The sequence below is a fragment of the Armigeres subalbatus genome, chromosome 1 (genome assembly GCF_024139115.2).
Source record: "Armigeres subalbatus isolate Guangzhou_Male chromosome 1, GZ_Asu_2, whole genome shotgun sequence".
NCBI classification, from domain to species: domain Eukaryota; kingdom Metazoa; phylum Arthropoda; class Insecta; order Diptera; family Culicidae; genus Armigeres; species Armigeres subalbatus.
In genome coordinates this window covers 97,607,165-97,623,873 of record NC_085139.1, presented here as the reverse complement: position 1 = coordinate 97,623,873, position 16,709 = coordinate 97,607,165, and the positions used below count along the sequence as shown (strand labels likewise).

General features: G+C 44.5%; 1 protein-coding gene across 1 annotated transcript in view; it reads right to left on the bottom strand.

The window, feature by feature from the left end:
* The window catches only part of LOC134203426 (ubiquitin-like protein 3), a 291,816-nt gene extending 275,232 nt beyond the window's left edge, over positions 1 to 16,584 (bottom strand). Inside the window, exons 1-2 of the mRNA XM_062678308.1 lie at positions 16,282 to 16,584; positions 15,769 to 16,063 (exon numbers count right to left, since the gene is read on the bottom strand). The gene's annotated coding sequence lies outside the window, so the exon portion shown is untranslated. The remainder of the gene's footprint in view (positions 1 to 15,768; positions 16,064 to 16,281) is intronic.
* Positions 16,585 to 16,709: the final 125 nt, after the last annotated feature.

Genomic DNA, 16,709 nt, shown 5'->3' with positions numbered 1-16,709 from the left:
TAGAATTAGCAGAACGGAAACCCACTCTAAAAGTGTCGAAGTGAGGATTACGGGAAGAGATAACACGAGTTTTGATTTGTGCGTGGCCCAGCCCAGAAATTGGACGTTAATCAACTCGCCGAAGATTTCCAACATCTCAGTGGCATCGGAATCCTTAGCTACGACATCAGTACTCACAAACTTTTGATAGGAATAGACAATATGCATCTCATCGCTCCACTGCCATCCCAAGTTGGAAAAATGGGATCTTGGACGGCATACGGGTCGCGACCGAACATAGTTGCAAACATCCATTTTCTTGGACATCACCGATGTATATGTGAAGAATGCAGCAAGGTAGACCAAGAGTTGAATCAGATCTGAGGGAAAATTACCAACTTGAAGAAGTAGCAGTGTCCCCGATTCGCCTCGAATCAACAGAAGACCGTGTGGCAAGAAAGATCTTGGAGAGCACGGTCAACGCATCGGGAATCGTTTCGAGATTGTCCTTTTGTGGAAGGACGGTGCACCCAAATTCCCGGAAAGTTACTCGATGGCTTACAAACGGTTGAAGAATCTTGAAGTTCGACTAAACAGAAATACGGGTATGCGAGAGATTCTACAGAATTATTATTATTATTATTTAATCAGACTAAGGCCGAAGTGGCCTGTGCGGTATATAAAAGTCTTCTCCATTCGGCTCGGTCCATGGCTACACGTCGCCAACCACGCAGTCTACGGAGGGTCCGCAAGTCATCTTCCACCTGATCGATCCACCTTGCCCGCTGCGCACCTCGCCTTCTTGTGCCCGTCGGATCGTTGTCGAGAACCATTTTCACCGGGTTACTGTCCGACATTCTGGCTACGTGCCCGGCCCATCGCAGTCGTCCGATTTTCGCGGTGTGAACGATGGATGGTTCTCCCAACAGCTCATGCAACTCGTGGTTCATTCGCCTCCTCCACGTACCGTCCGCCATCTGCACCCCACCATAGATGGTACGCAGCACGCAGTACGAGGACTACCGGTCTAATTAGCGTTTTGTAGATTGTCAGTTTTGTACGGCTGCGAACTCTATTCGATCGGAGCGTCTTGCGGAACGGTTTCCAGCCACTATGCGTCTCCGAATTTCTCTGCTGGTGTCATTTTCGGCAGTCACCAGTGAGCCCAAGTACACAAATTCTTCTACCACCTCGATTTCGTCACCACCGATGCAAACTCGCGGTGGGTGGCTCACATTGTCTTCTCTTGAACCTCTTCCTATCATGTACTTCGTCTTCGACGTGTTGATGACTAGTCCGATCCGCTTAGCTTCCCTCTTCAGTCTGATGTACGCTTCCTCCATCTTCTCAAAGTTACGTGCCATAATATCTATGTCGTCGGCGAAACCAAATAGCTGGACGGACTTATTGAAAATTGTACCACTCGTGTTGTAATCCCTGCTCTTCGTATTACCCCTTCCAAAGCGATGTTGAATAGCAGACACGAAAGACCATCACCTTGCCGTAACCCTCTGCGGGTTTCGAAGAGACTCGAGAATGCCCCTGAAACTCGAACTACGCACATCACCCGATCCATCGTCGCTTTGATCAACCGTGTCAGTTTATCCGGAAAACCGTGTTCGTGCATTAGCTGCCATAGCTGGTCCCGATCGATTGTATCATATGCGGCTTTGAAGTCGATGAATAGATGATGTGTGGGCACGTTGAATTCGCGGCATTTCTGCAGTACTTGGCGAATGGCGAACACCTGGTCCGTGGTGGAGCGTTCGCCCATAAAACCCGCCTGGTACTGCCCCACGAACTCCCTTGCAGTTGGTGCTAGTCGACGGCATAAAATTTGGGAGAGTACCTTGTAGGCGGCGTTCAGCAATGTGATTGCGCGGTGGTTGCTACAATCCAGCTTATCGCCCTTTTTGTAGATGGGACACACGACACCTTCCATCCACTCCTGCGGCAAAACTTCCTCCTCCCAAATCTTGGTAATGACCCAGTGCAGCGCTCTAGCCAGTGCCTCACCACCGTGTTTAAAAAGTTCTCCTGGTAGTTGGTCAACCCCAGGGGCTTTGTTGTTCTTCAGCCGGCCAATCTCCTCCTGGATTTCCTGGAAATCCGGAGCCGGTAGAATTATGTCCTGCGCGCGTTCTCCCAGGTCCATCACCATACCGCCATCTTCGTCTGCCGCATCGCCATTCAGGTGTTCTTCGTAGTGCTGCCGCCACCTTTGGATCACCTCACGCTCGTTCGTAAGAAGGTTCCCGTTTATGTCCTAACACATATCAGGCTGTGGCACGTGACCCTTACATGAACGGTTCAATTTCTAATTATTATTTGCGCGGCACAGTTGCTCCGTCTCTTCACGGTCTCGCTCTTCTTGCTGGCGTTTTTTCTCCGGAAAATAGAGTTTTGTCTGTTCCGCGCCCGTTTATATCGTGCCTCGTTCGCCATTATGCGGTGTTGCAGCAATCTCACCCATGCTGCATTCTTATCTTCCACTAACTGCTCACATTCGCCGTCATACCAGTCGTTTCTGTTATCCGGGGGCACCATGCCTAGTACAGCGGCTGCGGCGTTTTCCAATGGCGGATAGAATATCTCTCCAGCCATCTTCAAGAGACGCTGCGCCTAGCTGCTCTTCCGTTGGAAGTGCCACTTCCAGCTGCTGCGCGTATTCTTGGGCTAGTCTACCGTCTTGCAGCCGCCCAATGTTAAGCCGCGGCGTCCGACTTCGACGCGTGTTGTACACCGTCGAGAGTTTTGAGCGCAGGCATACTGCAACGAGGTAGTGGTCGGATTCAATATTCGCACTGCGGTAAGTGCGGACGTTCGTGATGTCGGAGAAGAATTTACCGTCGATTAGAACGTGGTCGATTTGGTTTTCCGTTTCTTGGTAAGGTGATCTCCATGTGGCCTTGTGGATATTTTTGCGGGGAAAGAAGGTGCTTCGGACTACCATTCCGCGGGAGGCTGCGAAGTTTATGCATCGTTGGCCGTTGTCATTCGATACGGTGTGCAGACTATCAGACTATCTATATTCTACAGAAACAGATTGATGATTATATATCAAAGGGTTATGCTCACAAAATCACTCAACACGAGCTTATGCATACACCGGCGGAGAAGTGTTGGTATCTGCCCTTGAACTATGTTGTCAACCCAAAAAAGCCTGATAAAGTAAGAATGGTATGGGATGCCGCGGCAAGAACCAACGGTGTCTCATCCAACGATAGTTTACTGAAGGGACCTAATTTAGTTGCATCGTTATCTGGAGTGATGATCAACGGTTTCCGAGAGCGGAAGGTGGCATTCGGAGGAGATATCCGGGAGATGTTTCACCAGATCCAGGTTAGGCTAGATGACCAACAGGCCCAGCGTTTCCTATTCCGATCGGATTCGAGTAGTGAATCAACCATCTACGTGATGGATGTAGTTATTTTCGGGGCTACCTGTTCTCCTCGTCTGGCACAGTTCATAAAAAACCTGAAAGCCAGGGAACATATTCAGGCATATCCAGCAGCAGCAGATGCCATAATAAGGAAGCATTATGTAGATGACTACTTCGATAGTACATATACTGAAGACGAAGCGATAGTACGAGCAAAAACCGTAAGGAAGATACATGGAGAAGCCGGCTTTGAAATAAGAAACTCGGCGCTGGTACTAGAAGAGCTCGGTGAGGCGGAATCGAGGAAGGCTAAATCTCTTGATACGAATGATCGCGATTCAGAAAAAGTTCTCGGAGTAATATGGAGACCGGATATCGACTCGTTCGTGTTTTCTACCGAGGTCAGGGAAGACTTACGCCCATACATTGAAGAAGGAGCTTGGCCAACACAACGGATCGCACTACGCTGTATAATGAGCATGCTCGACCCAAAGCAGTTTCTGGCACCACTACTAATTCGTGGGGCTGCGAAATGGTGAGTTGACATCCGGGAAGGGGCGCCTAACATAGCTCTGGTCCTCACAAGTTCCAATACTCACGCTTCCACGGGTCTTCCGATGACAATTGACCACCAGCTAAGGGTTGCGTACTTAGCTGGTAGTGCAGCCTGGGCACTGTTGTCCTTCTGACATCAGCTAGAATGAGAGGGTGCGTACTATGGGGTCTGCCTAGGATGTGGTGGGGTTCGACAGTGGGCTCTGTTGAACTTCTATAAAAAGCTGCATGTGTCCCCAAGCAGGCCCTATCAAAGCGACCGTGTGCCGCTCAAAGCGCACTAGCCTAGTCCTGGTGTTGGGTGGGACTTTAAACAAATTTGACCCGACTGATCGAGCGTCTGTCCACCAAGGAGGTGCGGCTCCAACAGCGTCTGTTCTGGCATCCAGCGGCTGAGTATGAAATGCTATTCCCCGGAAGCTATACCTAAGATGGCAGCCCCATCCCGGTGGATAGGGAACCTTGGGCCAACAACCTACTGTTCCCGAAACATCAATTTGTTCGAGAATCCGATAATGAAAGAATACGGACTGATTTTACGGCGACGACTCTTAGCGCGAAACAACGGACACGAATAGGAACATGGAACGTTTTAACCCTAGCCCAGCAGGGTAAATTGGCACAACTTGCCAATGAGGCACGCCGCATGAAGCTTGAGATCCTGGGAATGAGTGAAGTCCGTTGGCCAAACTTTGGAGAACACAGAACGCCGTCGGGACAAGTTCTGCTATACTCTGGTTTACGAGGTGAACACGCTCCCCGGCAACGCGGAGTTGGCATCCTACTAAGCGCTCAGGCACACTCTGCGCTTATGAAGTGGGAACCTATAAGTGAAAGGATAATCGTTGCCAGATTTAGAACACGGGTCCGAAACCTTACTATAATCCAATGTTATGCGCCAACCGATGCTGCCGATCTGCAAGACAAAGAGAACTTCTACAGTCAACTCAATGCTGTCGTAGATAGAATTCCGAAGGGTGATATCAAGAAGATCTGTTTGGGCGACTTCAATGCGAAGATCGGATCCGACAACTCGAACCATGAGCGCATTATGGGACGCCATGGTCTCGGAGAAATGAGCGAAAACGGAGAGCTGTTCGCAGAATTTTGTGGTAATAACGACATGGTGATCATCGTTTTTCCCTCATCGACCGGTTCACAAGGTCACGTGGGTCTCCCGTGACGGCTTTACAGAAAATCAAATCGACCACATCTGCATCAGCCGAAAATGGAAACGGAGCCTTCATGATGTACGGAATAAACGTAGTGCCGATATCGCGTCTGATCATCACCTCCTCATCGGCGAAATACGCCTGCGCATAGCCCGGATTCGTCGGCAGGAGGAAAAAAGTGGACGACGATTCAACACACGCCGACTGGAAGATGCCACGGTGAAACGGTCCTTCGTTGAAGAACTGGAGACGCGTGCTGCAGATATTCCGGAAGGTGGCAGCGTGGAAGACCAATGGACCGCCATCAAGAATGCCTTCATCGCCACCAGCGAGAACAATCTGGGCGAACTACGCACCCAGAGAAAACAATGGATCACCGATGAGACCTGGAGGAAGATAGAGGAGCGAAGAGAAGCCAAAGCCGCGATAGAGCGATCAAAAACCAGAGGAGCCAAAGTTCTAGCCCGCCAACGATACGCGGCTCTTGAGAAGGAAGTAAAACGCTCATGTCGACGGGACAAGCGAGCGTGGGCAAACTCTCTGGCCGACGAAGGAGAGAGAGCCGCCGCAACCGGGGACATTCGCCTCCTCTACGATATCTCACGACGCTTAAGCGGGGCGAAGATGAATGCAACGATGCCTGTGAAAGACGCGAATGATCAGTTATTGACCGACCCAACTGACCAGCTGAAACGCTGGATCGAGCACTTCGAACAACTTTTTCAAGTGCCAGCCAGGCCATCACCACCTCGGCATGATCTGCCTAGGATCCGACGTATAACACGCGTCAATACCGAAGCTCCATCACTGCTAGAGATTCAAACAGCCATCCAAAGCATGAAATCGAATAAAGCCCCAGTGGTCGACCGCATATCAGCCGAGATGCTCAAAGCTGACCCCATGACATACGCTCAACTACTGCATCGTTTATTTCGTAATATCTGGGACACCACAACTTTCCCGGTCGACTGGATGCAAGGTATCTTAGTGAAGGTGCCCAAAAAGGGTGACATGACTGTATGCGATAACTGGCGAGGCATTATGTTGCTGTGTACTGTTCTCAAAGTTCTGTGCAAAATTATCCTAGCCCGGATTCAGGAGAAGATCGATGCGACTCTCCGGCGGCAGCAAGCCGGATTCCGTGCCGGAAGATCCTGTGTGGACCATATTGTCACGCTCCGCATCATTCTGGAGCAGGTCAATGAATTCCAAGAGTCCCTTTACTTGGTATTCATTGACTACGAAAAAGCTTTCGACCGTCTCAATCACGAGAATATGTGGGGCGCCCTGAGACGCAAGGGAGTTCCTGAGAAAATCATCGGCCTCATCGAAGCACAGTACGAGGCCTTTTCGTGTAGAGTGCTGCACATTGGGGTCCTGTCCGACCCTATCCGGGTCGTAGCTGGTGTGAGGCAAGGATGTATCCTATCACCGTTACCGTTCCTCATCGTAATCGAGATTCTGGTAGGTGCGATTGACCGTGAACCAAACCGTGGGCTGTTATGGCAGCCTATAACCATGGAGCATCTAAATGACTTCGAATTGGCTGATGACGTTGCACTCCTCGCGCAACGGCGCTCTGATATGCAGAGTAAGCTCAACGACCTTGCCGAGCGCTCCTCTTCGGCAGGTTTAGTCATCAACGTCAACAAAACCAAATCGTTGGATGTAAACATGGCGACTCCTTCCAGTTTCACAGTAGCCGGGCAACCAGTGGAGAATGTTGAAAGCCTCCAATATCTTGGTAGCCAAATGGCGTCAGACGGCGGTACCAAGATCGACATAGGCGCACGGATCAAGAAAGCAAGGGCTGCCTTTACGAGTTTAAGGAATATCTGGAAAAACAGGCAGATAAGTGAACGCACCAAAATACGAATTTTCAACTCTAACGTGAAATCTGTGCTGTTATATGCTAGCGAAACATGGTGTGTATCAGTGGAGAACACTCAACGGCTGCAGGTGTTCATTAACAGATGCCTGCGGTATATAATTCGGGCCTGGTGGCCTCACAACTGGATCTCAAACAATGAGCTCCATCGTCGTTGTCACCAGAGGCCGATAGCAACAGAAATTCGGGATCGGAAGTGGGGCTGGGTCGGCCACACTCTGCGTAGGGGCGGAAACGAAATCTGTAAACAAGCATTAGACTGGAACCCAGCGGGACATCGCAGCAGAGGCAGACCCAGAGGCTCATGGCGGCGAAGCCTCAATAAAGAAATAAAAGAAGTCGACCGAAATCTAACCTGGCAACAGGTTAAAGCGATAGCCGGGCAACGCTCAGGATGGAGATCTTTCAAGTCGGCCCTTTGCACCACCGGAGGTGTACAGGATCCGTAAGTAAGTAAAAAAGAAATGTCGATCCCACTAAACACGGAAACAAAACGTCAACGCAGTTTTGATTTCATATTTTGACGTTTAGCTCCTTTTTAAATGGGCTTTGCCCCAATTGGCGAACCCCCAACTTAAGAAAACCCAATGAGCAAACGTTAAACAAACGAAGCTTTGATTTGGCTAAAATGTAAGATTTTCTTTTAAAACGCCAAAAACAGGGGTGACATTGCGCATCTCGAATCGAATCACTCGATTCGTACGTTTTTGCATTCGTTTCGAAAAAAATGCGGCATTATGTATTTCGTTCGACTTCATTCAGTTGCAGTACAAGATTTCGAATGGTGCTGTACTAGCTCAATCGAGTATGTTCTGTCAAACGAAATATAAACAGAGAGAATAAGAGATAGCTGTCTCCGTGTTTATTATGCCGCCCGCTGGAGAGACAGCCTTCAGCGCATTGCGAATGTGAGTAAACAAAGAGAATATGAGTAATTTCATCTGCGTGAAGCATGTTGCCTGTTGGAAAGGCATCCTTCAGGGCATGAATTGGCAGTTAATTTATAAACAAGCAAATCGTGCTCAATGACTATAAAATCTATAGAGTAGAGTGGGGCAAGAGTACGCACTTAGTTTTCAATCCATCATGTGGCCCTTATGAAGCAAGCTTCTGCATATCAAATCAGTGTCGATGATTCATATACTCTTCCTTTATGTTACCCAGTGGAAAAAATATTGAAATTATTGAGATTCGTTTTAGTAGAACCCTTATTGCAAGACAAGTGAAAAACGCACTCTTACCCCACCGGTGGGGTAAAAGTGCGCATCGGGTGGGGTAAGAGTACGCATTTATCCAATCATGTGCTTTAAGTATATGTTAACACAAATAAGAGTTAATAATATTTAATTGATGTTTAATGAGCATATATTAGGGAATGTTTAAAGATTACGTAACTCTTAAAGGAGGAGGGGGTCCTTAAAATGTGTACTTTCATACGAAAAACCATTGTTTATTGCGCATAAGACCCAAAATTTTATTCCCACCTTTGGGTTTCCGCGCCGAGCACTCAGCGCCAGACTCGGCGACAAGGAGATAGTGGTCAAGTTGGTACTCCTGATTTTTTGACTGATGTCGATTGGTTGTGTGAGTGCCCCGGTGTCAAAAAATAGAGCTTTTAGCTGAAAATTTAGTTGTCAAATGCACATTTTGACAGAAATATAGATGTATAAGTGAATAAAATGTGCGAATGCTCTATCGCGGAAGCAGTCGCTGAAGACAAGTGTCAATGGTTTCAGTGTCGAAAAGAAAAGTTTCAATGCAAAAAGCAATATTATATATACAAAAAACTACAGAGGTAAAAATATATATCAGGTTTCGCATGACACATACAAAGGCATTTTCCTTAAATAAAGTCCACCAATCACGTAACGTAAAATTTGGCTATTTCATCCCCCCCCCCCCCCCCCCCTCTCTTACACTATTTGTATGAATCCTCTAAAAATTATATGGATCGTCACACATCTCGTAACCCCTCCCAGCTAAACGTTGCGTAATTTATGAATGTTTCTTTTGATTAAATGAAATTACCATTTAGATGAAATTGTGTTTTCGTACTATGTTTAGTTGTACAACAAGTCCTAATACAATTTCATTATTTCGCTTCAGTGCTTTGTTCGCTAAGTCCTTTCTAACATCAAATTACTTCAACTTATCCTAAAAACTTGTGATAATTTCAAATTCTGTCCCTTTTTTCTTAGTTGTGGATCTTTACGCTTTGGAAGAAGTCTTATTTCGGCCGGAAATACGGGTTTGACATCATAACTTGAAGATTCATATGCGTACTTTTGCCCCACCGGTTCCTGCGTACTTTTACCCCACAGTCCCAAAAATTATTCAAGTAATGGTTTTGACTTCTTGAAAAACCAACCGGATTGGTGTTCTGTAGCATAAAGTACTCTATACAATAGGTTATCGAAATGGTATAATGTTCACCTGATTGAACGTATATATGGTAATGAAATACTAGTTGCGGAAATCCAATTATTTTTAGCAAAATTACCAAAAAGTTATCTAACTCCATATCTCCCTTGTTGTTTATTCAAATCGTTTACAATTACACATGATAAAAGTTGGCCAGAATACCTGTCAAACTGATGCAGTGCTGCTAGTTTATCTTTTTTTATTACTTCAAAAAAATCGAAAACGTACTCTTACCCCACGCGCACTCTTGCCCCACTCTACTCTACTACTTCTTAACAACGAAACCAACGATATCAACTGCATTTGATTCAGATCCATATAATATATGAGTGTCGAAGTTATTTTTCACTAGTCAACAATCTAAAAACAGGTAAACTGGCTCAATCGAAAATGTTGTTCGAATATGTCCCACTTGCCCCATGTATGTTAAAACTCAAGGGCAAGTGAAAATTGCAGATTTTGGTTTTAATCAAAACTTTTAAATCGTTTTCGATGTCACACAATTATTTAATTGCTCAAAGTATTCGCTTTCCACATCAATGATTAATTTAGAAACGACTATTTAGTTGGAAATCCATTGAATGAAAATAAAAGTAATAGCTTTTGCCGGTAGTTTAAAGTCATGATTAAACAATACCATTAGTATGGTGCCGCAAGTGGTTTTGATTCCGAATATTTTTGTGTCAGGCGAATTCGTTGATCTTTCTTGAACATTGATACCATTAAACACGTTCACCGATTAATCGGCAGCCATAGTACCCACTTACCCCGTATTTTCACTTGCCCCGGGGTACCTTAAATAAATAAAATCAGATGGCTTCTTCTGACTTACAATTAAACTGCGAAGTTTTCGCGGGCAAACTTTTTCGTCGCCTTTTTGCTGCAGTTTCAAGAACAATGAACAACTTTGAAATACGCCTCTGTTAGCAACATAGTTGCTTACTGATGAAAAGACAACCATTCAGGTCAAGAGAACAATTGGGAATGAGTTTATTTTTTCGTTATTAGTTTAAACAATCTAGTTGCTCTCAATAAAGTAGTTGTTAGCGATGGACCTATGCTTAGCAACTGGTTAGCGAGTTACTATGATTCCATCACTCCTCCTCATCGCTTACAAGTCGAATTCCAATTTTTGTACGTAATGTTTCTAATCTAACTCTATTCAATGGCTTCGTGAGTATGTCCGCTAGCATTGTTTCTGTTGGACAGTAACTTACTTCTATTTCATTGCGTTCAGCTAGATCCTTGATAAAATGGAATTTTGTGTCTATGTGCTTCGTTAACATTTTTATATTCTCTCGGTTAACATTTTTATACAGCTTTGATTATCCTCGTAGATTCGTATAGGAAACTTCACGATTTCACCGAAATCCTTCAATAACTTCTGGATCCACTTCAATTCTTGACAACATTCAGCGAGTGAGATGTATTCAGCCTCAGTGGATGACAAAGCTACGCATGTTTGTTTTCTTGCACACCATGAAACGATTCCATTGCCATATAAGATGAGAAAACCTGAATTTGATTTTCGGTCTTTAACGTTACCTGCCCAATCAGCATCAGCATAAGCTTCCAAAGATTTGAATTCGTTTCCAAGTTGTAATTGATAACAGCAAGTATTCTTCAGGTATCTCAAAACTCGTTTAGCTTCGATCCAGTCAGCAGCACTGGGTTGACTAACATTTCTTCCAAGGATTGACGCACTGATTGCAATGTCGGGTCTAGTGTTTACGGCTAGATACAGCAAACCACCAACGAGGCTTTGGAATTGATCCTTATTTGGTAGCCTCTCTGACTCCTCCTTTTGTTGTATATATCCGGGGTCCATTGGTATTTTTGATTCTTTTGCATCTGCTAAACCAAATGTGCTCACTAACTTCTCTATATAGCTTTTCTGGCACAAACAGTATCCATGTACAGTCTGCGATATTCGAATACCCAAGAAGTGCTTTGCATCTCCAAGTTCCGTCAGTTGAAATTCTGCTCCTAATTTCCGAATGACATCATGATAAACTTCATCGCCCGTTGTTACCAGCAGCATGTCGTCTACATAAACAAGGAGATACACCAATTGATTCTTCTGTCTTCGTACATATAGACAAGGATCTGACACAGCTTGCTTGAAACCATAATTCAGAAGTACTTCATTAAGCTTTTGATTCCACATTCTTGCAGACTGCTTCAAACCATACAAACTTTTTCTGAGTCGGCATACTTGACCATCTTTTCCGTGAAATCCTGGTGGTAACTTCATAAAAATCTCATCTTTGAGTTCTCCATTGAGGTAGGCAGTTTTCACGTCAATATGCCGAACTTTCATTTTTTTTTTGGCGGCAATTGTCAACAGCATTCGAAACGTTGCTTGCTTTGCTACAGGCGCGAAAACTTCGTCATAACCCAGTCCATAAAGTTGTGTGAAGCCGTGTGCAACCAGTCGCGCTTTATATCTTATGATATTTCCAAACTCATCTTCTTTCTTCTTATAAATCCAACGTGATCCAATTGCTTTCTTCCCTGGAGGCAAGGTTGTTAATTCCCAAACACTATTTTGCTCCAGTGACTTGAGTTCGTCTTGCATTGCAGCCATCCAGAACATCTTCTCTGAACAACCAATAGCTTCACAGTACGATCGCGGCTCACTGAACAAGTGATGAACCATTCTTCCATCCGCATCATAGCGTTTCGGCAAGACACCTTTGGTAGAACGAGTCGATCCTCTTGGTACTTCTGAGAAATGCTCCTCATGTACATCAACCATCTCCTCCTGGGTCTCACTTCCCTCTTCTATTAATTCGTCATGCTGATCACTGGCATCTTCACGCTACTATCGTTGAATTCATTTGACAAACGTTCATCTTTTTCTACTGTAGGTGATAGCAGAAGCGCTACAATATCATTTGCCTGGATTTCTTTAGCTGGGTACTCTCCCATGGCTGGTCTCGAAGGCAAAAATTTCGCATCTCTGCTGAATACAATTTTGTTCGTTGTTGTATCGATGAAACGCCAAGCCTTATGTTGATGTGAATATCCAACAAAAATCATCTTGATAGATTTGGGTTCCAGTTTTCTTCGTTTCGGTTGCGGTATAAAAACGTATGCTCTAAATCTGGTTTGGCATCATACCAAACTTCATATGATGTCTTCTCCACAGACCTCGTAGGTAGTATGTTCTGTAGGTAGTTGGCAGTATTTATAGCTTCACCCCAATATTTATAATGCAATCCACTATCCAAAATCATACAACGGGTCATTTCCACCAGAGACCGATTTTTCCTCTCAGCAACACAATTTTGTTGTGTCGTATAGGCCACAGTGAACTGCCGCAGTATCCTTTCGCTACGGAGGAACTGCCAAACTGAGTTTTCATCTGCTGCACGAAATCCTTCAATGCTTCAAACGTTTCTGACTTCTCACGTAGAAGGTACACGGTTGAATAGCGACTGCAGTCATCGATGAACGTGAGGAAATATCGACGTCCACCTGGAGTTACCGTATTCATTGATCCGCATAGATCACTATGAATCAAATCCAAAATTGTTTTAGAACGTCTTCTTGAAACTTTCGGAAACGATAAACGGGAAATTTGGCTTGCAGACAGGTTTCGCATTCCATCTTCAGACCACAATCTTTAATACCAACACTATTTGCTAATATACGACGCTTCAATTCTTGAATAGCATGAATGTCTCTGTGTCCTAACTTCCGATGCCACTCAAGGATGCAGTTTTCAGTACACATTATTCTATTACAGTTCTCGCTCTTTCCACTAAACATAGATGGTACAGTCCGTTTCTTCGAGATGCAACAGCTGCAATACGTCGTCCGCCCATTATTGTACAGCCATTCTCGTCAAATGTTATCGCAGCACCTTTTTGGACCAAACAGCCAACGGATATCAAGTTCATGTCAAGATCTGGAACAAACAGCACGTCGCTCAGAATGATTTCTTTTTCCTCGGCGTTGCTTCCATAACAGTTGATCTTGCATTTTCCTACACCTTTTACTAGGGCTTTCTTGCCATCGGCTACCGTCACAAAGCGTGGTGTGTCATCTTTTGCTTCTTCCAGAGTAACGAAATACTTTTTATTGGTACACATGTGCGAACTAGCTCCTGAGTCCACAATCCAGTTAATCGCAGCAGTTTCTTTAACGGTGAATGCAAATGTCTCTTCTTCGGACTTCACAGTTCTTGCTTTAGGTTGTTGCCTCATCTTTCTTTCAGCTTCATTGGAACGATTCAGTTTCTGATTCCTATCACTTCTGTCTTGTTCCTTTAGCCAAATCTTGCAGTTCCTTTTAATGTGTCCTACTTTCTGACAATAATGACATACGACGCCCTTTGTTTTCCCGTCTGCTTTCAGTACCGTGGATTCAGTGGATATAAATTCGATCCGCTTTTGAACCTCGTTGAGAATTTTGGCTTTGACAAGTTCTAATGTAAGTTCATCTTCTGAACGATTTTTCAGGGTGGTTGTAAGGGCATCAAAAGAACTTGGTAGACTTCTGAAGACCAGAACCACTTGTAAATCTTCATCCAGTTTCGTACCAGCATTCGAAAGTTTTTCAAATAACTCTTCAAATTTCACCAAATGCTCTTCAATGTCATCGCTTTCATGATATTTCAAATCACAAATTCGTTTTAGAAGATGCACTTTTGAAGTTAACGATTTCTTTTCGTGCTGCTTCTTGAGATTATCCCACACGGCTTTGGCAGTTGTAGTATTCCGTATGTGACCATGTTGGTTCCGACTAAGTAGTAACCCAATCGTCGCACGAGCTTTTTGATCGCCGTCATCCCAAGCGGCAACATCCGCCAAATTCGACCGATCAGCAGCCAACGCAGGCTTTACACCAGGAACAACATACTTCCATAAGCCTTCCCGGACAAGTAGAAATTCTACTTCCAGTTTCCAAGTGTCATAATTTCCATTGGATAGCTTGACAATACCCGTTCTCTCCATCTTTTCTATCTATTGAAAACGCAGGCCCATAACCTGTTGGACGTATCTTACTGATGAAAAGACAACCATTCAGGTCAAGAGAACAATTGGGAATGAGTTTATTTTTTCGTTATTAGTTTAAACAATCTAGTTGCTATCAATAAAGTAGTTGTTAGCGATGTTAGCGATGTTATTTTGCGTTTATACGTTAAACATCACGATGGGAACAGCTTATTGTTGCGTTTGCTGGCCTGTCTGCAATTGCTTCGTTCCATATGCACACTATTACCGTATTAAAACTGGCATATTTCCTCACAGGTGCGAACGTTTTAATAAATGCCAAAACACTTTTCTGAAACACGATAGTTTTGAAATCATCTAGACGAGGCAGCTGGATTCCTGCAAAAAAAAATGTCAGTGAAAATGGAATCATACCTTCTGTTAATCAACAGAAAGCATTTTTTCATCCGGTTCGACTTTTCCAAATTCCACATGATACGCAAATGTCTGCAGTACGCTTGTGGTCTTTATATCTATCATAGAGTTTCCTTGGCTTGCATCTCCATTCTCGTGTCCCAGGAGTTCTTGGTGCAGGTCAGCCGTCTCGTACGCTTCACATTGTTCATGTCCAAGTTTAACAAATTATTTATAATACGAGTTTGTGATTTAGTAAAAATCATGAGAAAATGTTTTTATGCTGGACGACATGTAGAAGTTCAGTGACAAACTTCATAATATGAATGGGTTTAAACAGAAGGTTGAGATAAAAATCATGCCAGTCCAGTCTGAGTATAGACCCATTCAAGAAAAATATGAAGGATCAAAACCACAAATGTCAGACAATTCAGTAAAACTATGTTTATAAATTTTCCAAATAAGCAACCTTCATTATCTGGCACCACTGTGTTCACCTTTGTTTTTCCCGATTAAACTCAATCATATTTTTTCCTTGTCCATTGAACAACTCACAAATCGTCCACTTTACACCCAGAAAACTCTTCTCAATTTTCCACTGCACCCATCTGATGGGAGAATTATGTAAACACACGCACACCAAGTCATCAAACTGGATTCAGATGTCGGCCCCCGAATCGGACCAGCAGCTTCCATCGCACACTGTAAATATTTTGCTCCTGCAGCGTTCACACCCACAGCCAAACCCAGCACTGAACGAGAACGAGAATGCGACTTCCTTTCTTCACACGAGAGAAAACCTGTTTAGCGTAAACGCATTCTTGTTGTCGACCTGCCCCCGTTCCTGCTTGGCAGCACTGTTTTGTGTTTTTGTGGGCGCCACCTTCTCCGTCTTCTTCACTCTCCCGAACTTTACGAGATGTTTTCCCCAACTCCCTCAAAATAATCTTCTAAATAAACATTCCCTTTGATTTGTTAGTAAATTAACGATAGAAAAACTCTTAATATAGAAATTACTTTGCTTCTGGATCTCACTTTGCATATGCAGTGATGCAAAATGCCACTGGTGGTGATGGTTGTGTTGTGCAGCAACTTTCTCCTGGTCCTGCTAGACGACTTTTCGTGTGTCTCGTTCACCGTTTCATTTCTCTCTTTTTCTCACTTGCACAACTTCCTTCTTTTTCGGGGGTATAAAACACTTTTGTTCAACGTGAGGAGCAGAAAAATCGAATATTGACCACTACTATAACTGGAGGCACCGTCGGACACTAAACCCAAATGACTCGGTTCTTATATCTCCACCGTAAACTAACTGGTGAAATAGAAACGAAACGCTCAAGGCCCCATTCATTCGAATCAAACGAAGACGACGACAACCGATGCGAGAGCAAGATGGATTCCTCAGAAACTCGGGAGGCCAACTTGTCACCAGACCATCGCGGGGCGAGACACTCTTTGTGTGCACTTTGTGATCGGAATGAAAACCGTCCACCAATACTCTATTTCGGTACCAGTTGATCAATATTTGACCTTTTCCGACTAATGGCGAATTCAAAAACAGAAACAAGTCATTTCGACGGATTTTCACTGCGGCAGCTCACAGCACTCGCGCGATGAAAAATATCAATTTTTCCACAATATTTGACAATGTGTGCGCACGAACACCACTTGCACGGGAAACCGCTCTTTCGAAAGAGGAGGAACACTTCTCTCGGCACCAGAGCAAACACACTGCAAACGTTGAATCGGCTGGCTAAAAATGACCACCTCCAAGCAGTAGACAGATCGCTTCTCGTCGGCGGCTCAGCACCTACTGTCGACGCTTTGAATAAGCTGAACGAAACACGAATGCAAACCCTGCTGCTGACTGCTGAGCAGAGCGCACTTGGACTACAGACTGTGGAGCGCTAAAAAGTTGTATACGAAGTGAAAGTTTCTCCAGTGAAACGCACACATCG